Source organism: Vulpes lagopus, chromosome 2 (assembly GCF_018345385.1).
Source record: "Vulpes lagopus strain Blue_001 chromosome 2, ASM1834538v1, whole genome shotgun sequence".
Lineage (NCBI taxonomy): Eukaryota > Metazoa > Chordata > Mammalia > Carnivora > Canidae > Vulpes > Vulpes lagopus.
Genome location: NC_054825.1, coordinates 15,698,355 through 15,724,391, shown reverse-complemented (window position 1 = coordinate 15,724,391; position 26,037 = coordinate 15,698,355). Strand labels below are relative to the sequence as shown.

General features: G+C 40.1%; 1 protein-coding gene across 3 annotated transcripts in view; it reads right to left on the bottom strand.

Annotated features, from left to right (window-relative positions):
* The window catches only part of ABLIM1 (actin binding LIM protein 1), a 292,836-nt gene that overhangs the window by 256,708 nt on the left and 10,091 nt on the right, over positions 1-26,037 (bottom strand). The window contains exon 1 of one of the 3 annotated variants that reach the window (XM_041745626.1): positions 11,954-12,123. The exons of the other annotated variants lie outside the window; for them this stretch is intronic. The gene's annotated coding sequence lies outside the window, so the exon portion shown is untranslated. Of the gene's footprint in view, positions 1-11,953; positions 12,124-26,037 lie in introns of those variants that run through there. 3 annotated transcript variants of the gene reach the window in all.

Genomic DNA, 26,037 nt, shown 5'->3' with positions numbered 1-26,037 from the left:
TCTCTCTCTTTCACCCTATCTCTCAAGTAAATAAATAAAATCTTAAAGAAAAAAAAGATATGATTTGCATATACTTCTCCTCCTTTGCGAGTTGTATTTTCACTTTCTTGGTAATATCCTTTGGAAACATAAAAAAATCTAATTTGGATGAAGCCCATTTTATTTATTTTTCCTTGGATGCTTGTGCTTTTGGCATCATATCTAAAAAATTGTTACCTGGGATACCTGGGTGGCTCAGCAGTTGAGCGTCTGCCTTTGGCTCAGGGCATGATCCCAGGATCGAATCCCATATCGGACTTCCTGCATGGGGCCTGCTTCTCCTTCTGCCTATGTCTCTGCCTTTCTCTCTCTCTCTGTGTCTCTCATAAATAAATAAATAAAATCTTTAAATAAAACAAAACAAAATAAAATAACAAAAAATTGTTACCCAATCTAAAGTCATGAAGATTTACGCCTACGTTTTCTTCTTGCTCATCTACTTTACATTATGCAATTCGGTTATATTTCATATATATCATTAAGCTACTCTAAATCACTTTTAGAAAAAAGCAACCTATTAATGGGTTGATTTTTTAAGAAGTTACAGTCGCTGAAAAAGACAACTATGTTAATTACCTTAATATATCGAAATATTTGTAACAAATACTTAACCAAAAAACTAAAAAATCTCAAACTCAAAAATATGGACGTAAAATCTTTATACTGTCTAGGGCTCCAATTGAACTTCAGATGATATAAATCTAGTTTAATGTTTGGATTCTCTAGTCTATATTATTGTGTTCATTTAGTACGAATATAATGATTAAGAATATGCTAGAATTATTGATCCCATATTATAAATCCTAAAAGTGTATTAGGATCATTTTGCAGAGGGCCACGTGTGTGAGGTTACAGAGTTTAGACTCTGCAGTGCAAACAAAACCATTTAGGTTTTTGAGCCAGAGAGGGACACAATCTCAGTGGTATTTTAGGAAGATCTGGTGGGCTGCCAGGCACAGGGTGAGGTAGATAGGTGTGGAGCTAGGGTGGAGAAGCAAGGAAGGAGCGTTCTAAAGAACTGCAAGGAAAACTGCAACTTCTTCTGAATCCTTTAAGAAGGATTCTGAATTGTCTGACAATGCAAAGCAGGTCAAACAAATTGCCCTTTAGGACAAAAATATTGTAACCCATTGCTCATGTGTCTTGATCATAGGTAATACAGCCACTGCAATGCTGTACCCCAAGCGAAAACATGCTCTTTGAAGATCTAAAGTTTAGTCTCTGGAATTAATTTAATCAGCCACGCTGAACAATTTAAAAGTCAGCCTTCTTGTAGCATGCTGGGCTGAAGTTATTTATTTATGTACTCAACTGGAACCTGCTGAGATAAATCCTTAGAGACATCACACCCCATTTTCTTCAGGTCCCAAGGAACACAAGTGGTGCAGGAGAAAATTGATTTACAACACCCAGATTCAGTCTCCTTATAATTAGATAAAGGACTCATTTGCTACCAGTAAGTAGGAGACCAGGTACTTCTGCCAAATATCACCTGTATCAGGAACACACTCCTGCTGCTTTCATGTCCTAGTAAAATGGTTTTGGCATCTCATTCCTCCTTTGTATTTTTCGCCACCAACTCCCTATTTCAGGACCTTGGGACTTTAATAGGAGGATGCAGTAACTCTAACTGGTCTTCCCACCTCTTCCTGCCCCAGGCCCCCCACCACCTAATTTAATTTGTCCTGTAGCTGGCTCCCCACCAAATCTTCCTAAAATACTACTTAGATTATCAGTCTCTCATTCAAAAACCTTTCAAATGTTTTTTTGTCTACACAGCAAAGTCCAAACTGCATAATCTTACACTCATGGACCTCTGTAATAGGCTCCTACCTCACTTTTTCAACCTTCTAAACTAGTTCACTCTCCACAAGTCTCCATTCTGGTCAAACTGGTCTTCAGTTTCTCCCAAACACATTCTCTACTCTCCCCAACTACCACATTTTGCTCTCTTCATCTTCCTTCTCTGGAAGGCCCTGCACACATATGTATCTTCCAAATCCTTCCAACCCAATGAGACCCAGCTCAATTCCCTGTGGGAGGAAGCCTTCCCTGACCAGTGGGCACATAATAGAGTTATGTTGCTTTCCTGTCCATGACTCGACTTACCATGGCATCAAATCCTCAGCAGGTCATGACATGTGGATTACTAAATTTTTCTAAAAGGTTAAGTCTTCTCTTTATAACTAAATGCGGTTTCCTGAGGCTAAGGTCTCTTTAGTATGCCTTTCATCTAGCAAAAACTTAATAAATATCTAATAATTAAAGTAAATATACTCAGGAAGTTAAGAAAGTTCTTACCAGGAATAGTTTTTAAATGAGGACATGCTATGTAAACGGGTTCTGGAAGGGATTTAAAGCAGTTCACAGGACTGCATAAAATGTGGCAAGTTAGCAAGTACAACTTTGGAATTTTTATACAATTGTAAACTGCAAAGGTTTACAAAGATAACATCAATCCTTGAGTCCCTGGCCTCAAGAAGTTTGAAATCTAATACGCTTGTTCAGGCACCCAGTTACTTCTTGTATATAATATGTTCCAGGTAGAGGAAATGGCACGAAGGGAGAAAAGCAGGCTCCGTAGAGTAATACTGAACGGTTTTAGCCTGAATAGTCATGATTTTCCCAGGTATCCAAGAGTATTTATTTTGTTATCTGTAGAGCCAATAAAGTACTGTCTTTAATTTCCTTTGGATACAGATATAAATATTTTCATTTTCAATATGTTCCAGCCAACTGAAATTCCTTTTATTTTTTTACTTAGAGTTTTATATTAATAAATGCAGTAATTGGTCTTCTAACAAAAAATATTCTAGTAAAACTGCTGTGTGGTCAAGTCAAAGTTGTACTTGCAAAGCTGAAGCAAGAATCCAATAGTCAAATATTACAACATAGGACATGTGCCTCTGTCACTAAGGAGACTAGGTGAAGGAATGTGGATGGGTAATCACAAATCTCTAAATTACTCTCAAAATATCAAACCACACATCCCTTACCAACAGAGGGCCACAGATCTCCCTGCCTCACCATTTGTGGAGGAATGTGTCATCTACACTTGCTGGCAAAGGAATGTTTTTACATAATGCACCCACAAGGAGAGCGAGAGTTTCTGCAAAAGAGATTCTGACAGGTTGTTTTTCTACAACCATTTCTCTCTAAGGCTAAGGTGACCCCCAGGAGCCAGAAGACACTGGTTCTTAAGTCCACTATTATACTATCTGTCATCTGTGAAGAATAGCCTGGCCCTACAATGTGAGCTAAAACAAAGATACCACTTGCATTAAGCAAAGACCTCATAAATAAGAATGTAATGACTAGGCCATAGTGATTTAATCCTCATTGCCCTTTGGGGTTTGATGATCAAGCCAAGCCAAACAGAGACAAAGGATTAGATGAATATGTTGGCTGACTGGCTTGTACATTAAAAAAAACAACAACCCTAAGGTGTCATTTTACTCCCTGCCTAAAAAGCAATAATACTGACAATTACATGTATTCATTAACCATTTTTTATAAGTAATAAAGGAGATTTGTGCTGGGAAATATATAAATGGTACATCCAGGGACAGCTATCTAAACATGAATTCAGGGACAGAGTGAGATTAGCAATACACTGGACAGAGTGGTCTACCAAAAATAGAAAATGCCCTTAAATCTAGTGACCAACATGTAGCTACAAAAATTACTTCACCAGTTTGTGTTTTTAAAAAGCCAATTTAATGCAGTGATGCTTAAAGTATATGTATTTAAAATTAGTTTCAAATTGCATGTTGCTCAACATCTAGTAACTCCAGAAAAACACTGGCACATCCTGGATCCATCTGTGGGACAGTGGCAGCTACCATCTATAGGAAATAACATGGAGCCAAACTTGGATAGTCCTTAATTAGTTTGGGGGAGCCACTTTTTCAAATCTGACCTCTTGAACTCGAGGTGTTAATCTACCTTCATCTTTGAGACCTTGCATCATCCCCAGTGCTTCCTGACTCCTTGGTTTCAATGCAATAGCGGTTCTAAATCCAAACCCCTCCTAACCTGAACCTTGCTATCTCCCGGACTCCAAATCCTAATCCTGTAAAGGGCCTGTTCATATCCTGCTGAATCCTTCTCCTAAATGAAAGAAGATCCTACTCTTGCATGAACAACACATACAAATATCACTTAAGAATTTTTCCAAGAATTTTATCTCACATTTGAAGATGAAGTGCTAAAGACACAAAAAATAGAGTTCAAAGCCACTCAGTAAGAAAATCTCTAAACTTGTTGCCACACAATGCAGAGAACACACAAACAGATCTGAATGATTATAGTCTTAGGAGACAGTGGCCAAGAACAGAATGATTTCACACTTGCATATCCACATGATAAAATACTTTGCATTTTTAAAGGAAATGCACTTCTCAAAAGCTAATGTTCCCTCAAGAGTTGTTCAGCCTCAGAACTGTTCTCATAAAAAAAGGCACCATTATGGTTGTTCATCCTAGATAATGGATACATGTTCACACTACTACTTTATCCACTTTTGTGGATATTAAACCAAAATTGGTAAACCAAACCAAATTTGGTAAAATTGGATATTTTACCAAAAACAGGTTAAGTTGCATAATCTTGTGACTTTACTAAAAATAACTAAACTGTACACTTCAAGAGGGTGAATTTTATGATATGTGAATTATATCACAATAAGAAATTTTTTTAAGAAGCATTATGCTTTCCGGACCAGAGATGGGAGAAATTTGAGGCATCTGGAGAAACAAAATCATTTGTTTAAAGCCAAATAGGATATCCACAGAATAATGTGCAAATGTGGACAAAATCTAATGCAGCACTTTATCCCCTCCAGACATTCAATTAAAGAGAAAGAATAATTACAAAATCCTTTTACTCTCTTGGTTTAAAAAGGAAAAATGCAGAGACTGCACTGAAACAGAGTTCCAGAGATAGCCAATAGCTTTTGGTGACTTAACACAAATGGCTGGGTTTTATCTCAAAACTGAAGAGGAAAAAAGAAACAACAACAATTTCATGAATAAACTTCTAGTTGGCTCCATAAGAAATAGAAACTAAAGCATAGTAAGCAAAATAGGATCAAGAAGCTAAATCTTAGTGATGTTGGGAAAACATAACATGTCTTCTCTAATCACAAAAAAGAAAGGTACTTAGGGAGCCTGGGTGGCTCAGTTGGTTAAGTGTCTTGCTCTTGATCTTGGCTCAGGTTATGATCTCACGGTCCCAGGGTCAAACCCCACATGGGGCTCCATGTCTAGTGGGGAGTCTGCCTGGGATTCTCTCTCTCTCCCTCTGCCCTCTCCCCCAGCTCGTGCTAAAGGAATGAATGAATGAATGAATGAATAAATAAATAAGAAAGACACTTGAAACCTTCAGAACAGGCAGAGAAGGTGCTATTATGTGAATAGAAACCAATTAAAATTATGTGGATAGGAATCAATTAAAAACCAATAAGTAATGTCATTTTGAGTAATTGTGGAATATAAAAAAAGGAAATCCATTCAATCTTAATGCTTTGAAGATGCTTTAGGAAGCACAGAACTAGTTACATGGAGTTGCATTTCCTTCCCTAGGTTTCAATGTATTGAATAAACCTTAGACAATACAGGGTAAGTTTAATAACATCAGAATGTAAATGTCAATTTTTGATTATGTAAAAATAGTGATAGAGCTGATGGAGTTCAGGAATTGGAGTGAAAAAGTTTTGAGTTGTACAGAAACACTAGTTCTTCCACTTACATCCTAGTGAGTCCATAGAGTTTAGATGACAGAAGAAGTTGGGCAAAGAGAGGTAGAAGTACAAAAAGTATACTACATCTTTCTTAGTGAGGAGTCTAAAGTTAAGGAATGAAAAAAAAGAACATAGTTTTTAGGTGTTTTCCTCCAGAACAACAGCTTTTAAAATAGTTAATTCCAATGCGTAGAGCAATTGGGTTGGGATATTTTTAATTTTTACTTAATACCACTTAGTACTGCTTGTGTTTTTTTTTTCTTTTTACCTTACACATACATTGCCTTTATAATAATTTCTTGATTCTTAAATCACAGAATCAAGGGGGAAAATGATCTGCATAACAAATGGCAGTGAAGACATTTTGCCATCAAAAACATGAATCCACTGGATATGGCAATTTCCCACTTCAGTGCAGATGGTCAAATGCCAACTCGGCTGGCATTCAGGCAATGTTAGGTCCTTGCTTTAACACTAGAAAAGAAATAATAGAGGCTAACAGGCTCAAAGGAAGTTCAACCAAGATATTTTCTTGGTAAGGCATACTTCTATTGGTAAAAAAGAAAGTAAAAAGTAGCAGTACATGCACTGGCCTTGAGTGTAATGGATCGACTCCCTATTTTCAGCTAGAATAAGGACAGCTATTTTTAAAATAACAACAAACCTGGTAGCACCCATGTTTTAAAGTTTTAATCTGAGCATACAATGTGCAATTATAGCACACACAGAAAGAATTGTCACCAAAATGATTTAATAGTGTTTCCAGGCAATAAATGGAGAATCCCTTACAATGTCATAGTCTAATACACATTTACATGATTCTTTTAAGATTTTATTTATTTATTTGAGAGAGAGAGAGAGAGAGAGAACACAAGCTGGGGCAGGGGGCAGAGGGAGAGGGAGAAGCAGGCTCCCACCCCCCAAGCAGGGAGTCTCATGTGAGACTCAATCCCAGGACCCTGGGATCATGACTTGAGCTGAAGGCAGATGCTTAACCAACTGAGCCACCCACATTTACATGATTCTTAACCAAACCTGGTAAATCCTAGTATGTGCCTCAAATTTTTAAAAATACCCATTTTATTAGTTATTAGTAAGAATTATTTTAAGAATAGATATTTTCAGGTTTTCATCCATGTAGTTTATACTGCATATAAGAAAAGCAGGGATGTTAATACAAATGGACAGTCACAGATTTTAGCAGGAGCTTTACCTCCTCCCTACATTCTCTTAGTGAAATGTGTTGTTGCTTTGCTTGGGACTGTGTAGAAATAAGTAATCCTCGGGGACTTCCATCACTTCCCCTTGAAGTCTTTCTTATTCTACCCAGGAGGAAATCTACCCAGGCACGATTAAATCTCAACTCCTGCACATCCTCCTAGGGGACTTGTTAAGATGGAAAATTGTGGGTACAGAAAGGAAGTGACTATAGCTTCAACTTTAAACATACAAGAAAATCAGTACTATACCAATTACAAACGGATAGTCTTTTGGACAGAGCTGATATGGAAACAGACTTCTGAAATAAGAAAAAGTTCTGCTTTCTGAGGTGACATGCAGACAACAAACCAGGGAAGATGCCATCTCAGCATCTTGGAAACCATTTAACAATAATGGTTTGCTCCTTTCAAGTCATCCTAAAGAATTCTGTGAGACAAACAGCTTGGTAGGCTTAATCTTAATATGAATTCTTTAAAATCATGAAAGAGCCCTAGATTTCAAATCAAAAGTCCTGCCAATAACTGAGAAGATATGTGCACAACATATATCAGAAAAAAAATGGTTAATTTAAATGGCTAATATCTCTTCTTTATGAAGAGAGATCGAGGGACATCCTCCAGTGTCCACCCTCATCCTCTGCAAATCCCCCACCATAAAAAAAAAAAAGAGAGGATCAGACAATTCACAAAATGAAGTATATGGGAGAAGGTCAAAATTCTTCCTCGTCAAAATCATATAAGTTCAAATGAGATTCTTTCTGTTCCCCACAAGTAACTGACAAAGATTATTGTAAATTAAAAATCCAGAGACTGTGAGGGCTCTATTATATACTGTTAATGGATGTCTAAAACAATACAGCCTTTCAGGAAAACAAGCTGGCAATATGTCTTCAAATTGTGGTACATTCATGCACTGCAATACTATGTAGTCATGAAAAGAATCCTGTGGAGGTTTTTATAGACATGGAAAATTATGTATGGAAAACATACAAACATATGTACAAAACATAAACACAGAAAAATTACCTTGTTGCCAAACACTTGAAGCACAACCTATTCATAACTTGTGGACTTTCCATATTTAATAAGGATGGTCAGGGTTACAATTAGGATAAAGCAGATTGCTTCTACCCATCAGTCTTGTAGGTTTGGGTAGAAAGTTAGCTTATCCCGAGCTGATTTCCTTCCTATGAAATATGAATGCTCTAAGACAAGAAAGTACTCAATTTTTACATTTTGCATTATAAAGCAAATGCTCTAAGTATTCTTCAAAAGTCCTTGAATATTCTTATTTGATGTGTTTATTTTAAACCTTATCAGATCAGTTAGTTAATTGCAAAAGGTCTAAGTATTTCTAATGATTAACAACTGCCAAAAGCACAACTGGGTTTCACAAAAAAATGTGGAGAGGTACAATTTATCTTTGTATCCCATCACTGTATTATTTATTTCTAACCATTAACAAGCAAAACAAAACAACAAAAAAGCAATCATTGCACTCTACTACATATGACCTACTTCCTCAAGCAGAACATCCAGACCATCAAAGTGAAGATGGAAAAAACCCTCCTCCTGACTCTTTTAGCCAGTTACTTAACTTTGCTGTGCCTCAGTTTCCTCATCTGAACTAATATTCAGACTGGGTCATAATATCATCTACTTTGCACAGTAGGAATGCTCATCTCCAAAGTCATATGTTAAAATCCTAACCCCCAAAGGTAATGAAGTTAATAGGTGGAGCTTTTGAGAGCTGATTACGTCAAGAGGGTGGAGTCCTCACAAAGAGATTAGTGCCCTTATAAAAGAGGCCACAAAACACTCCTTTCCACCTTGAGAGGGTGCTGGCTTATATAAATCAGGAAGAGGCCCCTTACCAAAACATGACTATGCTGGCATCCTGATCTTAGACTTCCCAGCCTCCAGAACTATGGGCAACAGATTTCAGTTGTTTCTAAGCTGCCCTGTCTGTAGTATTTTGTTACAGCAGCTTGAACAGACTAAGACATGCCTCAAGGATTATCAATTAATTAATCTGTGTAAAATCTTGTTTGGCATGTAGTACCTCAGTAAATGTTAGTTTTCAAAATAAAAAAGTAAATAAAGAAATGTTAGTTTTCATAATTATTATTTTTAATTGAAGTGCAGTTTGACATTAGTTTTCTTTTTTTAAGACTTTATTTATTTATTCATGAGAGACACACAGAGAGAAGCAGAGATGCAGGCAGAGGAGAAGCAGGCTCCATGCAGGGAGACTGATGTGGGACTTGATCCTGGGACTCCGGTATCACGCCCTGAGCCAAAGGCAGGCGCCAAACTGCTAAGCATAGTTTTTGTAATTGTTGCCAGTACAGCGTCTACTAAGAAGTAGTACACTTTTTAAATTATTCTTACTACTATTATTATATGTAAGGATAGAAGTAATAGCAATAATGTGACTAAAATACAATTAAAGCAACTAGAAAAAGAAACGTCAAGGTAATTTTGCCTAAAAATGAAGATTTATAATAGCTTCTAGAATGAAGGATTTATATTCCATTGGGGTTGACTTGGAGTAAGGAAAACTCAATAGCGTTCACCTCGTGGACATGTCTTGGGCATCCGTATGGAAGCACTCTCAGAATAAGTGACTCAGTCAGCTATTAAAGGTATCATCTTTTAGAACTCAGGGAAACTAAAAGTCAATAGTAGAACCACTTGTACTTTCTTAGGCTCAAATTGCCAAACTCAGATACGCTGCCAGATTTCGTGCATAAATTAAATAAAATCATCTTGGGTCTTTCTGAGAAATAGTAATGTTCTTAAACCCAATTTTAAATCACTGCAAGTGGTAAAATAGCACATTTTTTGTTCTTTATTTTTTGTTCTTTTTTTCCAAAGCACGAGGAATTCTTAGACCTCTAAAAGCCAAATTTTTCCTTTTTGAAACTATGAGTTAACTGTATTAGTAACTGTATTAGTCAGTAATACACTTAGGAAACAAAAACCCTACAGTTCGTGTAAAAGATGAGGCCAGGCTGAGCGAGGGTGTCAGCTGCCCTGCCTCATGCCCCCTATCATGGACCTCATGTGCATGAGCTGACATACAAGAAAGAGGACAAGTCCTGGGGAATGGAGAGAAGATGGCCCTGTTACTCAGCTCTGCCACGCTGATGAGGTCTGCACTCTCTGAAAAGAGGGGCTCCTGTAAAAGAAGAAAAAAGTTGCTTTCTTCAGGGACTCATAAAATATAAAAAGCCTAAAGTATAAATAGGGTTTCTCTGGGGACCCATGTGACAAAATGAGACAAGAAGTTGGGGAGAAGGAGGTGCCTGGGTGGCTTGGCGGGGGAACACCTAGGTGGCTCAGTCGGTTGAGCATCTGACTTTTGATTTCAGCTCAGGTCATGATCTTAGGGTGATGAGATTGAGCCCCACATTGGGCTCCACATTCAGTGGGGAGTCTGCTGGAGATTTTCTCTCCTTCACTCACGCACTCACTAAATAAATAAATAAATCAGATAAATAAAATCTTTAAGAAAAAAAAAGTTGGGGAGAAAGACCAATGTGGAGACCAAGAGACATCACTTGGACATGGAAGCAGAAGTTACTTGATGGGCTCACACTCCACTGGTATCGTATCATGGGCCTCCTTATGGTCCCTGCCTAGGGAAGAAGACAGTATGAAATTGCAGTGAAGCACCTGCCCTTTGCAGACAGGCAGCCTGGGTTCAAATCAAAGGAAAATCAGTTTTCCTTCTACCTTACTGGCCATTTATTCTTAAGCTTTGTTTCTGTCTTCCTTCTCTCCTCAGACTTCAGAGCCATGTCCCTCAACTATCTGGGGAGAAGGGAGAAGGCCCAGGTGTTTTTTGTTTTAACTTCCACTGAGGACTGCCACTTTTGTAAAATGTGATAAAAACAGATGAACAAAATAATGAAAGCAAGAGGCATACAGAATTATAAGCCCCCAACCAGACCTTTGTTGCTATTAAAGTTCCAAAAATTTACTCTCTATTCTGTTTTTATCCCACTGGGGGCCAGTAACAGGGTGTGGGCAGGCACCAGGCTGTAGACCACCTTTGAGTAGCATCACTCTAGAGAACGCAGTTCTCCATCTACACGTCCTTCCTAGGTAATGTCCCAAATGTTACAATGACAAATCCCCAATTTAAGGTTCTTGTCTTGATGCTTCCCTACAGTGGAGACTCCAGTGTCCTACTTCCTACCCAACTATTCCTCTGGGAAGTCTCGGGGTATCTCAAATTAAGGTGCTAACAGAACTCCTGATGTTATTCTCAACCCGAACCTGTTCTCTCCCTTCCCGAAACAGAACCCTCACTCTTCCAGGCGCCCCCTCTCTCTCTAGACTATAACTCCATTCCATCAGTCATTCCTGCCTCAAATATTCCACCAATCTGTCCACCTTGTCCTCCCTCCACTGCCTCACCTCCAAGCCACCATCCTCTCATCCCTGCATCACTAGAAGGCATCCTGGCTGTTCTCCGTGATGTCTCTCCTGCCTACCCCGTACCTGACAATCCACAAAGCAGTGGAAGGGAAGGCTGAACACGTGCAATCAGATCACAGCACACCCCTGCTTAAAACCCTCCAGTGGGTTTTCATTACTATAAGAATAAAATCAAAATCTGTTACTACAGCACACAAGACCCACCCTGGCCTGGGCTCTGCTTCCCCTCCAGCCTTCTCTTTGATTTTCTTCCTGCAGGCAACAGATTTCTGGCTACACAGACCTTTCTGTTCCTGAAACACGCCAGGCTCCTCTCTCTGTGGGGACCTTTACATTGCTGTTCCTGCGACCTCTAACCCTGTTCTCAAGATCTTCAGGTGGCTAGCTCCTTCTTCTCACCCTGATCTCAGCTCACAGGCTCCCTCCCAAAACGGCTTCCCTGGCATCTCCAAAGATGCCCAATCCACGGACCAATGATACTGTTGTAAAATGCAGTCAAAGGACTCACCAGTCACTCTCTCTCACATAACCCTGCTTTACTTCCACCGTCCAGCCCTTCATCAGAGTCTGAAGTTGCACTTCTGTTTCACACTGCCCAGCTTCCAACGGGCTACAAACCTGGGAACAGGGGACCCCTAACTGCGCTGCTCACCGCGCTTGCCCAACACTTGAACATGCCTGGCATCAAGTTGATTCCCTCCTAAAAATATTCATTAAATCAATAAATGAGTGATTCTGACAACTGCCACTTATTAACCCTGTAAATCTGTAATCTCAATGCCTGTTTCTTCAACTGTAAAACAGAAATAGTAATGTTTACCCCATTAGGTGGCTGTGAGAATTCATTTATTCATAAATGAAGTAATGTGTGTAAAGCACCGGGCACGAGGTCTGGCATGGTGGCCAAGAAGTATATTGTGTGCAGTGGCCAGCAATAAGGAGCTTACACCAGAACACAGTACATTCATTCACAGCACATGTAAGACACCCCCTTGCTCTGCCAGGAAAGGCAGAGAGACATTCAGGGAGGAAAATGCTCAGGTCTTCCAGTTTTTCAGGTGACGGCCACCATGCCAGCAAAATCTGAATACTTACATAAATACACACTCATTTGTACCTCCTGGCTGGGGGGCTCTGGGGAGAACTTGGCACACATTTGCACTTACATGTCTTTCATACTAAAATACCAACCTAGGTTTGCAGACATCTGGATAGAACCTGGAATTTCATTAAATTTTATATTTAGAAGAAACTTACCTTGACAACCTACCATTTTTCTCAAATAGGCCAATATAGAAATATGACTCCAATTTTGGAATCTTTTTCAAGGGAGCAGGTGATAAACAATCATGCCCTTTTCTGGAACATCCAAATTATACTAAGAGCCGCCGGGAAAATAGAGCACATGTACTCTACAAATTGCAGTTCCCTCAATTCATCCTTTCATAATTTCAGAGTGCTATAGCATGACATCACTCCATCTCACCAAGAGTAGTACACATCACTCCAGCGTTATTATGAACTCGTCTTCCTCAACCCCCCTGATCTGCCCACCCTCAAGAGTAGGTCTGACCAACGGCCAGCTTTTTTCATTCAGTGACACCCCACCCTTAAAATGACCTATTTTTTTCTTTTGTTCTTTGAATATTTTTATTATGCTTTTGTAAATCTGTATTTATCACTAATTTTAGTTGAAGGAATAGGGAATTAAACCAGATTAGAAGTCCCTAGCTAATGCGGTACCTAAGAATACATCAGGCATATCAGAGAAGGGATGATGATCACAATTCAAAAAATTGCCTGGGGTGCTGATGCTCCTCTGATTTGTCCCCTTGCTTGATAAGTAGGGGGGATTATGGTAGCACGAGAGCACACAAGAAATAGGCGTGCATCTATCTGTGCAAGCTGGTTGATTTTTTCCATGCCCGAAGAAAAGGGAATGAGAACTTATGAGCATTTGTGAAAATTGTTACTGCAGGGCTTATTATTTTGACATATTGCATTTCAGCCTCCCCCACTTGGCATTGCAACATGATTGATTCGACTAGATCAGTTACCCAGAGAGCCGAGCACAGGCCTTCCTTCTTCAACCTACAGGCACATCAGACAGGGGAAACACTGACCCTGTGTTAGTGCTTGACATGTTAAATCAGAAGATACTGTATGAAATGGAAATTGTGTATAATACAGTAGAACTGTAACCAAATGAGTAGATTCCAAGAAGAAGGATGAAGATATTAACCCAACTTTTTCACTGCTACCTTTTAGTTGAGTGAAAATAAAACTGAAGCCTGGACTAAGGCATTAATTGATCATTTAACTTGTTAAAAATTTTTAGAAAGCAGCATATTTTTTTTTTTTTTTTTTTTTTTTTTTTTTTTTTTTAATTTTTATTTATTTATGATAGTCACAGAGAGAGAGAGAGAGGCAGAGACACAGGCGGAGCGGAGAAGCAGGCTCCATGCACCGGGAGCCCGATGTGGGATTCGATCCCGGGTCTCCAGGATCGCGCCCTGGGCCAAAGGCAGGCGCCAAACCGCTGCGCCACCCAGGGATCCCGAAAGCAGCATATTTTAATCACAAATATTTTATGGCCCTATTACAGGGAGGAGCTTTTTTCTTTTTAAATGGATTTGTCCCATGATATCAAGCAGAAAAAGCAGCTCAGTGTTGCAGTCAAATATTATTTAAGGTTAATGGTTCAATCTCGGGGTTATTCTGACTGTAAATTATCTCTCATCCCTCAGATATCCCCCCCAGTTAGCCAGGCTCCTTTATGCAACCTTAGTTCCTGCTTTGGTTTGTCCTTGTAACTTAAGAACTACTTTTCCCTCATGCTTCCTCCTTTAAACTAAATCTCTTTTCTCATGTTGTCTGCTCTAAACTAAGTCAGAAGAAAAACAATCAGATAAAAGGAATTCATTTGTAAGACCTTTTCATGTCACTGCATTTTGAAAGAGGATATTGGTTAACCCCACCACAAACTTCTACATCGTGCCCCCTAACATAAGATTGCCCCCCTCGGGATCCCTGGGTGGCGCAGCGGTTTGGCGCCTGCCTTTGGCCCAGGGCGCGATCCTAGAGACCCAGGATCGAATCCCACGTCGGCTCCTGGTGCATGGAGCCTGCTTCTCCCTCTGCCTGTGTCTCTGCCTCTCTCTCTCTCTCTCTCTCTCTCTCTCTGTGACTATCATAACTAAATTTAAAAAAAAAAAAGATTGCCCCCCTCATGTTTCATGGTCATTGCTAGAATAACAATGACCAGCACTTTTTTTTTGAAAGGTTGATGTGTCTTATCAAAATTGTGTCTCTCTATTTTTTTTAAGACTTATTTAAGACTTATTTATTCACGAGAGACACACAGAGAGAGGCAGAGACATAGGCAGAGGGAGTAGCAGGCTCTCTACAGGGAGTCTGATTCAGGATTCGATCCCAGGACCCCGGGATCACAACCTGAGCCAAAGGCAGATGCTCAACCACTGAGCCACCCAGGTGCCCCCAGAATTGTGTCTCTCATGGTATTTAAATTTGACTAATACAATGATAACAATAATAACAACGATAATAGTAATAAAAGTGAGGGAAAGAACTCATACTCATCAACCACTTTCTATACATGAGGCAGTTAGTACTGGTTATCTCACTTAATCCGCACATTTACTCCCCTACTCTATAGAGTAGCTCTTATTCCCATCCTTTGGGATGGGATACAGAGGATGAAAATCTGAGGCAAGGTTTAAATGATGTCCTGAAATTCAGACAGCCAGTAAGAGGCAGAGGCAAAATCTGAACTAAACTCCTGTTCGTTTATGTATACTCTGTTGCTTCATAATTGCAACTCAAGAGATATTTATTAAGCACCTATGAGGTACACAGCACCACATTAACAATTTTTTAAATGGGTAAGACCCATAGTGTAGTCAAACAAACAAGGTCCAAATCTCTGCCACTCACTAGCTGTATCTTTACTCTCACTGAGAGTAAATCTGAAACCTCCATTGGCCCCTTGAAAATGGGGATAATATAAATCCTGTAAGAGTTTTTCTTAGGATGAAATATTATGTTTGCAAATAGTAATCACTAATATTAACTGAGTGTTTACTATGTGCTAAGCACTGTCGTAAATCCTTTTTCCACTGTCTTAAATCCTGAATTCATGTAATTCTCTCAACAATCCTATGAGACACTTGCTCTTTATGAGGAGACAGGCACAAAGAGGGGAGGGAACTTGTCCAGGGTCACCCAGCTATAAGTGTCAGTGCTGGGATTTGAATCCAGGCAATCTGGCTCTAGACTCATCCTAACTACAGTGCTATAATGCCTCTCACTGTCTGGTAGACAGGGGGAATTCAATAAATAGTAACTTTAAAAATGTTTCCTTTCTAGGGGTGCCTGAGTGAGAGAGAGAGCGTATACAAACAGGGAGGAGGCGTAGAGGGAGAAGCAGCCTCCTCGCTGAGCAGGGAGCCTGATGTGGGACTCAGTCCCAGAAAGGCAGAAGCTTAACCAACTGAGCCAACCAGGAGCTCCAGGGGTGGAGAACTCTAAAGGCAATTCAAGAGGCAATGGGAGTCATGGAAGCTTTTGATAGGGAAGCCATGCAATCAAGGCCAAGTTGTAGAAAATTAATAGCTATGATACACAGAATGGAGTAGAAAGAGGATATGAGTGATACTGATAACTGCAGTCCATATGTTCTAATTGCCTTCTTTACACATTCTCACAATTTAGAAAGAGAATTACCTAAAATTAATCACTTAGTAGGCTTTATTAGACACTGGAAACCATGACATGATCATACTTGAACTGCTGAACTGCCAAAACCATGGGAAAGAATTATAGACCATGAGAAGACCTGTGCTTGAATAACTCTCATTCTAATGGGAGTCATGATCTAAGTTTGGGGAATTAAGCTGACTATATTTTTAGCTATCATTTATCTGCTATCTCTCAGTCCTTACAAAACACACATAGTAGTAAACAGACATGAAATTAGCTACCATCTTTGGTTGACCAGCTTACAATATGCAATCTATACAAAAGCGATCCAGAGGGGAAAATGCAGTTCAATCCCGAAATTATGCTTCTACTGTCAGATATGCAGAGGCAGATGTAAAGACAACAATGAAAATGTTATCCGAGCATGTTTCAACATAGCCCCAGGCCTTCAGAAGTCATATCTGCTGTGTGTGCCCTTCTCGTGCTCTGTTCAATGTGTATGCATGTCCAATAAGTTCATCTGTTCTTTCTATTTTGTTTGCTTTAAAAAAAAATTAAAACACCCTGGTACATGTCACAAAAGCCCAGGCAAGGATGGCAGCTGAGATGTTTGACAGGAGTCACACCTCCATATAGTCTCTGTCCCAGGGGATGAGTCTCTAGCTCACATTATATATTACAATCAAGACTGCCTAGTAATTTCTTTGGTGTACCATTTCAAAATCCATGGGTACATTGAGAATATAATGATTTATCATGACACATCTTGATTTCTAAGCTTAGTCACACCCTTCACAACATGGTTATCTAATTTTACAGCTTTTCCTTTCTGAAACCACAGAAGGAAGGGGTTTGTCTTCCTCTCGTAGCTACTCCTCTGGACAATATGAAGCACTCTAAGCCAAATATTAGGCAATGGCTGCCCATTATCCGTTGGCTATATCTGCTTCTTTCTTGTTCCCACAATGGGGGTGATTTGCAATACAGGATATACACTTTGTTTGCTAGCTACAAATCGTAACAGTTGCCAGAGCTAAGTTTTATTCACACAGTTATTCACAACACACACACAGGCCAGGAGGAAGGTGAGGGGAGTTAGGTGTCTAGAGTGCAAAAGATAAGAAGGCATCACTCTCATGGGGGGTGTGGGGGTGGCTTATACCCTGCACCCTCATGCTGGCTCTGTGTGCGTGCACAGGCACAAACACCACAAAAGCCAAAGATGACCAAATACAATATAAGTAAACAAGCCTAAAGCCACAGATCAGGGTTTCTCATGTTTTCATTAAAGGTACATTCAGTTCGGGTCAAAGTTTAACTGTGTTGGTCCACTCAACACTCTCCAATGGTTTGCATCTCACTCAGTAAAAGCCAAAGTCCTTATGATGGGTCAAAGCACATGACCAGTCCCTCAAACCCTCACCATCTCTCTGACTGGCCCCTCCTACTGGCCTCACTATGTCTGAAACACTCCAAGCACATTCCTGCTGGGGGTTGCAGTGACTGTTCCCTCCACCTAGAACACCTTACTGCACACACTTACATGGCTTGCGCTCTCTCCCCCCTCTGTTTAAATGCCATCTCCTCAAAAAGTCTTCCCTGATCTCTCCCATCCTGTCCTTTCCACCCCCTACTACCACCCCTGCTTCATTTTCTCCAGAGTACTATCACCATATGACATGCACTACTTATATTTTTACTTATATTTCATAAATAGAGTTTTTACGTAAATGAAATTAACACAAGTCAAGATGCATGCTCCCTTGTAAGTTCCCACTGGCAAGGATTTTTTTTTTTTAATGTGTTTGTGCAATGTTGCATCTATGTCTCCAGAATAGCAGGCGCTTAATAAATATTCGTGGAATGAATGCACAGGATGCTAGCCAGACAGGTTTAATCAAGATATTGCTTCTACTATTCCAGTGATATTGCTCCCCAAATAAAGTAAAGCCTGCCAAATTATCTCCACGAGGGGCTCTGTCAGTGTGTTGATGTTGTTAACCTTATTATATCAATATAAAAACTTCTTTTTTTAAAGATTTTATTTGAGTGAGAGAGTGAGCAAAAGAGAGAGCACAAGCTGGGGGAGAGGCAGAGGCAGAGGGAGAAGCAGACTCCCTGCTGAGCAAGGAGCCCAACTCAGGGCTCAACCCTAGGACCCCGGGATCATGACCTGAGCTGAAGGCAGATGCTTAACCGACTGACCCACCCAGATGCCCCTCAAAACTTCTTTAGAGAAGCAAATGTAAACGCTCGCCATAATAAGTGCACACATATGCATAATCTAGTTTAAGAAGAATACAAAACCCAAGAAAAAAACTAAGAAATGAATTGGAAAAGAGACAGCTTAGGAACATAAAAATGTTGACAATATTCTCAACAAAGCTGAAGGCAGAGCATATCCCTTCAGCCATAGTTCATGTCATCAATATTCATGACCTCCAGAAGGATTCTGCTGAATTCTAGAAGTATATTACATATGACAACAATTTTCACAAAACATCTTTCTTCTGGCATTCTGCTAATGATATATATTTCCACTAAATGTCATCCCTTTTTATGACCTAGTCAATAAGATAGTAAAAATAATTTTTCAAAATAAATGTGTCCTAACTTGCATTAAAGTCATATTTTACAGATTTCATTTAGTATCCCAACATCAATTTCATGAGGGATGTGTTCTTCTGCGATGAATAATACAAAAGAAGAAATTACTATGTTTACCATAAAACAGCCAATAAGTGTGTAAGAGCCTTTTTTCCCCCTCACTTATCCATTAATGCTTCCTTTCCTTAACTGAGGAAGATGTTGTATAATTTGACTATCATGATCCCAAAGATTGAAATGCCTGATGGAGAACCTTTCTTTACTACCAAATTCATTCTTATTACAGAAAGAATGTTCAGTCACTGATGCTTGTTGCAAAGTCAAGGAGCTATATAAGGAAACTAAGCATTGCTCTGCATGGACACTCAAATAGACAATCCTCATTTCCCAAATTTGCATTTCCTCTTTGCCAAATACATTTTTGGTATTTTTTGTTTGATTGATTTGTACCAAAAGCAACAGGAGGAGGCATACACACACACAAAAAAAATAAGATGATGACATTTTACTGGTTCTTTCTACCATCTTCTGCCATCAAAAAAGTGGCATTTAAAGGTTTTTTTTTTTTTTTTTTAGATTTTATTTATTTATTCATGAGAGACACAGAGAGGGAGAGAGAGGCAGAAACACAAGCAGAGGAAGAAGCAGGCTCCATGCCGGGAACCCCATGTGGGACCCAATCCCAGGACTCCAGGATCACGCCCAGGGTGAAGGCGGCGCTAAGCTGCTGAGCCACCCAGGGATCCTGGGTCTGCCCTTTTGATAATTTTTAAGGAGGCACATTTGGAGCCAGCCTTAAAAAGAATTCATTTTCAGAACTTTTTTGATGGAGTATAATAAGAGACCATGAATAAGAATAAATAATCCAACCTTTGAGAAATATATCAGCACTAGACTATTTTGTGATTATCTTGCCCTGAAAGCAATTGATCCCTTGCTGTCAATCATTCTGGAGAAATTAATCCCATAAGAGGCTATGAGGTTGGCTTTAGATGAAGCAAGGATAAATAAATATCCTTTTTTTCCACGGGGCTAGAAGTGGTCTGTACCTTGGTATAAATGAAGGAAATGTCTGTAACATTGTCCAGTGCTGAAGAAAGAAGGTGCCCCTAGCTGGGCAGAGGCTGAGTAGGGGGAAGGCAGCAGGCTGCAGGGGAGAGAGCATAGGGTAAGTCAACCACAGAGGAGTATCTGAGGTATTCTCTGGACCATGCTCCTTTTCCAGGTTCTCTGAACTATCAGTAAAGCTCCCAACAAAGTTCCCAAAAGTCACAGTCTAATACTGCTGGCTGTGTAACAAAAATCTCAGCAAGATATATGTACAAACATGTTCAGTGTAGCACAGTCTATTAAAGCAAACAAGCAAAACATCTATCAATAAAGGACTATTAAATCAGGTATGGAGCAACCATATGCTTGAACATTATGCAGTCATAAAAATGAGCTACATCTGTATGTAAGTAATATGGAAACATCTCAAGATATATTATGTAAAAAGGCAAAGCGGAGTTTTTTTAAGGAAGTAGGTAGGTAGATCATAGTTTTATAGGGAATGGATGGATTGATTTTAGTGCTCATTATATATATAATGGAATACTACTCAGCTATCAAAAAAATGAAATCTTACCAATTGCAACTACATGAATGGAACTAGAGGGTATTATGCTAAGTGAAATAAGTCAGTCAGAGAAAGACAATGATCATATGATCTCACTCATATGTGGAATTTAAGAAACAAAACAGATGAACACAGGGGAAGGGAGGGAAAAATAAAATAAGATGAAATCAGAGAGGGAGACAAACCACAAGAGACTCTTAACTATAGGAAACAGACTGAGGGTCGCTGGAGGAGAGGTGGGGGGGGGGATGGGGTAACTGGGAGATGGACATTAAGGAAGGCACGTGATATAATGAGCACTGGGTGTTTATATGCTGATGAATCAGTAAACTACCTCTGAAACTAATAATACACTATATGTTAATCATTTTTATTTTCTGTTTTGTTGTTGTTGTTAATCATTTTTAAGCAAATTTTTTTTAAAAGCTTGTAGTTCGTTTTCTAAGTCACACCTTGATGTTGATTATGCTGTGGCGAAGGCTTCTGGCCCTGCTTAGCTCAAGCCAATTCAGGGAGGCTAGCGGCCAGACTGGGTAAGGGTGGGAGAAGTGACCAGAGGCCCCTGCAAGACGGCAGTTCCCAACGAAGTTGCGTACACCAAGACAGCAGGGTTTTAGCCAAGCTTGATGTCTGAACGTAGCTCATTCCTAGACACATGGGAGGCAACGCTTTATGAAACTCTTAGAAATAGCTGAGACAGGGTGAAGGGGGCTAATTTACAGCTGAAATGCAGCAGGCACCACAATAACATAACAAATGCACACCCCATTCGGCGTCACTGCCACATCCTGGCACCTGCTGATGGGTGGGAATGAGAAGCGTGGATGTAAGCAGGGGCCTGGGGAGAGTCCAGGAGGCCTGACAGACAGGGGATGTGGTGAGATGAAATGCAGGGCCAGGAGCAGTGCCTGCCCGCCTCAGCAGCCGTCTCAACGCGTCTAGCCTCACTCCTTCAAGGACGCTGCCCACTGAAGAACACGGATCAGGTTCGAATCTGCACGTCGAACAGTCCTCACCCAGGTAGGAAAAACCCAGCTCTGTCCTCGGTCGGGTTCAGTACAGAGGCGGACGAGGAAATGAGCTTCCAAACCACGTCCAACGTACAGGAGTTCAGCTCAAAGTCCTGAGAAATTTCTGAGACGAAACCTTATTGGCCCACCCCCAGCCTGGGTCTCCCACCAAGCTCTGGACTGGGTGCCTGGCAACCCTTTCCTCCTAATTTTCTCAGTAACTACTTATTAAATGTCTACTCAGCTGCAGGTTCTTGGGTGGCCTAGCATCTGGGAAAATGTGTACTTGGCTCCTCAGAATTCACAGTCCCAGAGGGTACAGCCACCTAGACAACTTTGCACAGTTCAGTGTCAGCTAACAGACACAAAAATGAAAGAGTCTGGTGGAAGGGAGGAAGTGTAGCCATCAGAGGATAAATAGAGTTATACCACCAAGCTCAAATTGTTGTTTATTAGCAGAGAAATCAGGGCAAAAGGACGTCTCCAAAGCAAGGCCCTGATTTAATCAAAGGGATTCAGGGAACCAGGGCAGGCTCATCTTCAAGAGACACTAACAGGATGCTCACTTAAAGCAAATGTTCTGGAGCACCTGGGTGGCTCAGCGGTTGAGCATCTGCCTTTGGCTCAGGTCGTGATCCCAGGGTCCTGGGATCAAGTCCTACATCAGGCTCTTCACAGGGAACCTGCTTCTCCTCTGCCTATGTCTCTGCCTCTCTCTATGTGTCTCTCATGAATAAATAAAATCCTTAAAAAAAAAAAATAAACCTGAACACCAGCGAATGAATATCCTTAACCCTTTAGAAACTTGGCTGTGGCAGGAGAAAATGCTGAGCTAAATGATTCTGTTAGACTGCCACTTCTAACCAACTCCCCCTGGTCTTTTGTCCCTTTTTCAGGACTCTGTCTTTCCAGTAGAACATACCTACCTACCTTGCTACCTCTCTCCCAATGAAAAAGGTGTGCCAGGGTCACAGGGAAGCCTGATCTTAACCTTAGAGTAGACAGACACTTAGTGTCTGGAAAAGGGTTAAGGCTCCAGAGCAGAGCAGGCTATGGAGGGTGAATGTTCCAGAAGGCAGGATAGAGTGGAGGTACCATGACCTTCCAATCAGATATCAATCCCTGGTCCAATGTGGCCTCTTGAGGTAGGGACGGTGCCTTAGTCGTTGCCGTACCTCCTGCTATACCCTCTGGTACTGCAAACTCTCCCTCCATGTTTATGGAATGAATAAGTGAACGCCATCCTCAGAGCTTGTCTAGCCTGCTTTGTGCAGAGAGTAAAACTTCAACGAAGCCCTCAGGTGATCCCTCACACTAATAATGCTCTCAAAGCCTTTGCCAAGCTCTCAAAAAGGCCCTCAGTGGTATCCCAGGCCTGTCTCTGCCTCTTCCCCTGTTACCCGCTGGCTGGACTTTCCTGGTGCAGGAGGCCGGGTTCAAGTCAGCTCAGCTGGGGTCTTGTGAGCACTGCAAGCCAGAATGAAGAATGCGGTATTTTTAACCACACAGAAGTCTTTTATTTTTATGTAGCTAAATGTATCTGCCTTTTCTTTTATGACTTTAAGGCTTTGTGTCCTGTATAAAAGGTCAGGAGCCTTCTAACATTCTCGGGTCATAAACTCACCTGTGTCTTCTTCCAAGGCCTTGATTGCTTCATTTATTTTATACTTATTTATTCAATACATTAGGAATTTTGTGTGTATATGGAATAAGAAAGGGGTCCAGACTGACTTTTGTAAGTTGTCCCCACTTTACTTAGGGAATAATCTCTCTTCTCACACAGATACTTAAAATGCCACTTTACTATAACTAAATTCCATATATAGGTGTTCACTAATCTATTTCCACTACTCAAATTTTTCTCCAAACTAAATTGGTTTAATTACTGCAGTGTCATATCGTTTTAATATTCAGTTAGGCTAATCTCTCTTAATTACACTTCTGTTTCAGAATTTCATCTATTTCATTGTGCAAAATGAAGAACAGTATCATTTCGCCATATCCCTAAAAAAAGAGTCTGCTGGCATTTTAATCGGGATTTCCCTTTTTTTTATAGAGAGACTTAGGGGAAATGAGCATTTTTACAATATGCTGTTTTGTTATTCAAGGGTACCGTAGCTCTCTCTAATGGTTTAAACATTTCATGTTCCCAAAGGTAATTTTTAAATTTTCCTCATAGCATTCCTGTATGCTACACTTCACTTCATATGTCTTCTTAATGCTTACTATGCTTAATTAGCATTTTTAAAATTCTAATAACATGCTGTTTCCTGTTTTTGGAATACTTTCCTACCACTTCTTCATTTTGCAAATTCCACTCATTTTTCAAGGCCTTCCTCTAATATCACTTGCTTGTAAAGTTTTCCTTGGTTCAGTATACACCAGGATGGACCGCTCTCCTTCCTCTATGCTCCTTTGACAACTTATGTGTACCACCATCACACCACTGGCCCCTGGCAATTTCTGTACACAGGTCACTCATCTTCCCTAGACTGAGAACTCTGTAAGTAGAGGAACTAGGACCTCCCTCTACTCCCAAGCACTCAAAGATTACATCAAGTGAATGAGTGGATCAATGTCATATGCTTCTTCATGTTTCAGTAGCATTTTTGCAGTGCTAACGATAGTACTCGTAAATGGTAAAATTTGTAATAATGTGATAACAGGTTTTTTTTCCCTTAAGCACACGCTATGTTTAAAAATGCAGAAAATTATCTCATAATGAGAAATCACAAATAATTAAGAAATAAACACTAGATACATTATTTTCGTGGCATATATTTCAGCTTAATATACGAGGCAATGTTATGGTGTGTACAGCATACTCTGGCATTAACAAGACCTGGATTTAAATCGAAATGGTCTCAGGCAAGTTACTTCTTCTCTGCCTCATTTCCTCTGTCTGTCAAAGGGGCACAATAAATACCTTCAGAATAGAAAGTCTAAGAAATATCTCAAACTGAAATATCCAAAGTGCTTGATTCCCCACTCCCCAAACCTGCTCCTTCTACGCTCTTCCTCATCCCAGTTAATTACATGCTACCCTCCCAGGTGCTAAAAAATAAAAATAAAAAGAGAGAAAGAGAAGAGAAGAAAGGAACAGAAAAAAGGAGGCATCCTCAATTCTTTCCCTTTCACTCCATGCTTTCAACCCACCAGCAAGTCCTATAAGCACTTCCTTAGAAAAATAGTTCCAGAACCCAGTGACTTCTCACCAGCTGCTCTAAATCACTATCTTCTCTTGTTCTGGCCATTACAATAGCCTCCTTACTGGTCTTCTTGCTTACTACAGTCTATTCTCCACATGCATGACCAAGCAATCCTTTTAAACTCCATCAAATCAAGTCACAAGTCTGCTGAGAACTACCCAGGGCTCTCCCATCTCCATCATTCTCACTCAGAGGAAAACTCAAGATCTCAAAGTAACCTGCAAGGATGACAATCACATCCCCCAACTCTCCAACTTCTCCCTCCTTCTTGCCTGTCCTCTCTGCCCCAGCCACACTGGCCTCCCTGCTGGTCCTCAAGACAGACATCAAAGCCTTTGCATTGTTTGTCTCTGCCAGAATTTACATGACCCTCCTCACTTCCTTTGGGTCCCTGCCCAAATGTCACTTTATCAAAGAGGCCTCCCGCCCTCATCCCATATAAAATGGCACCTTCCCTGGCCTCATTTCCCTAGCAGTCTCTCTTCTACTTGTTCTTCATTTTTCTTTATAGCTCTTTATCACCACCTGTCACATTATATATGTTCATGTGGTAAGTGGCTGTCTTACTCCAATGCCAAGAGCAACCTGAGTACTTATCAGGTGTTCAACTAATACTTATTGAATGACTGGACACACGAACACAGAATTTGTAACTACAATTCTACAGTTTATATAAAGTCTAGCCACAGAATAGATTCTCCTAAAATAAACAGTAACTAAGGAGCTGGTAAAGAAACTAAAATCATCACTGGATGCTCAGGCTCATCATCACTTAACCCAATTGCTTAAATGAATCAAAATAAAGATTCTCTTGTTTTACACAGAACAGCAACAACAAAAGTCTCCCTGGGATCCATTAGAGGTTGCCAACCTAAACCTCTTTTCTACATTTTATTTGTAAGGTTTAAAAATTATGGCTTTCCCCTCTTCCTCTCCTTCCCCCAGACTCTGGGGCTCCTCTCCTTCTGTTCATTCCTATTTGGAGCTGAAAAGCCAGAAATAGCTGTTTACTTCATTGTCCTCATTTCCCTGCATTGTTACCATTCAGTTCTCTGGTGGCTACCCTGTGGTGGACGTGTTTTGTACATGAATTCTCAATCGGATGGAGAAGAGAAACTTGAGTAAAGACCTTGGACACAGTTTTAAGCAAAACATTATTACAGGGTATTTTCCTCAGGAAAAACTATAAGTTGACCCTAATAGTTTCATTTAAACCATCAAATATTGTTTTCATAGGTAATGATATCATAGAGCTGGGGAAAGAACACACTGTATAAAGGACTTTAATTTATTAAGATGTGGATAGCAATAATTTTATATGTAGAGTGCTTCCTCTTATAAGCTTGAGGAAAACAATCTAACAAAGGACCAGAGTCCTATGATCTCTAGTCAATCAGCAAGTAATTTCTGAGTGCTCGACCCATAATGC